Consider the following 1,572-nt stretch of genomic DNA (forward strand, 5'->3'; position numbering starts at 1 on the left):
CCTTATCCAGGAATTCCTCATTCTTGTGAAACCACGTACTCAGTGCATATCCTATATGCCGGGCACTGAACTAGTGACTGAGAACAGAACAAAAACAATCTTTGCCCTAAAAGAGCTTACATTTTCCTGGGGCTAACACTGTACTAGTCTTTGGTCCATCACCTTGGTTGAACAAGGTGCTCAAGCTATGGCCCTGAGTCCCAGTTTGTGCAGTTACTAACACACTTTTCTATATCTATAGTCTTTACTTCTAACCTCATCCAACCTCCTGCTGTATACCTTTAGCTAAAATGTGAAGCGGGTGAGACAATATGTAACCCATCTTGGTAGCTCTGGTTTTCCAGAAAAACAAAACAATACTAATGGTGGGTCAGTAGCATCTTCCTCATCTTCCTGGATAAGTTCAAAGATCTATACTATGTCCTGTATATTGTAATGAAACTTACTTTCAGAAAAAAAAATTGTGAAATTTAAGCTCTCAATACAATTCAGTGAGCAATCAGGCACTGGGCTAGGTTCTGGGCTTGGAGATGAAGATGAGACAGTCTGCTCTCAAAAACTTATATTCTACTGGGCAATCTACATGTGCCCAGAGAAATAAAAAATGTATACAGAGTAAATCATTTCTTAGGATGTTGGGGTAGGAGAGGGAAATAGCTATTGATGGGAAGCATCAAGAAAGACCTCGTGTCTTAAGAGCTGGCACTTGAGGCTTGAAGTACATGAGGGATTCAAAGAGGCCAGAGTTGAAGAAGAACTTTGTAAAGATCTCTCTTTACAAAGTGGCTGGCTTTTCTTCTTCCTGAAATTACACCACACTGTACAATGTCTCTACTTATACGTGGTATCCACCAGTAAATTCAGTAGAATGTAAGCTCCTTAACGGCAGGGATTGTTCCCCCTTTTTTTGTCTTTGCATCCCCAGAGCCTAGAAAGGTACTTTGTTAGTAAGTCCTTAGTATATTGATGGGGCAGCTAGGTGCCATGGTGGATAGAGTACCAGACTTAGCTTTGATAAGATTTTTGTTCAAATTCTCTCTCAGACACTTAACTTGTATGATTTTGGGTAAGTCATGTAACCTCTGCCTCAGTTTCCTCATATATTAAATGCTATTATTAGCACCTACTTCACAGGGTTGTTGTGAGGACCAAAGGAGATAGAGTGTAATGTGATTTGCAAACATTAATAGTTACTGATGAAAAAGATGAATTGAATTTTGTAAACCTTGCCAGGCTGGGTGCCGCCAAAGTCTCTTTTCCCCAGGACATTGCTACAAATCTCTTGGGAAATTTTTTTTTTCCAATAAAAGGCCCAACTTCACTCACCAGATTATACTAATGTGCCTTCCTGAGATTTCTACTTGCATGGACACAGGCTTGAAGTCCTTAGTTCACTTTATCCCCAGTGATAGCTTTCTGGGTCCCCGCCACTAGAGGGCAATAGACTCATATATGTACACAGCCAAAAGTGGCCCTGGTAGAGAATGGGGGTTCGGAAGTTCCCCTCCCAAAGAACCTACAGGGAAATCCCTATTTTCAGTGTTCACAGTGTAGATGAGTTTTAGCTGAGCA

This window comes from Trichosurus vulpecula, chromosome 1 (genome assembly GCF_011100635.1).
Source record: "Trichosurus vulpecula isolate mTriVul1 chromosome 1, mTriVul1.pri, whole genome shotgun sequence".
Lineage (NCBI taxonomy): Eukaryota > Metazoa > Chordata > Mammalia > Diprotodontia > Phalangeridae > Trichosurus > Trichosurus vulpecula.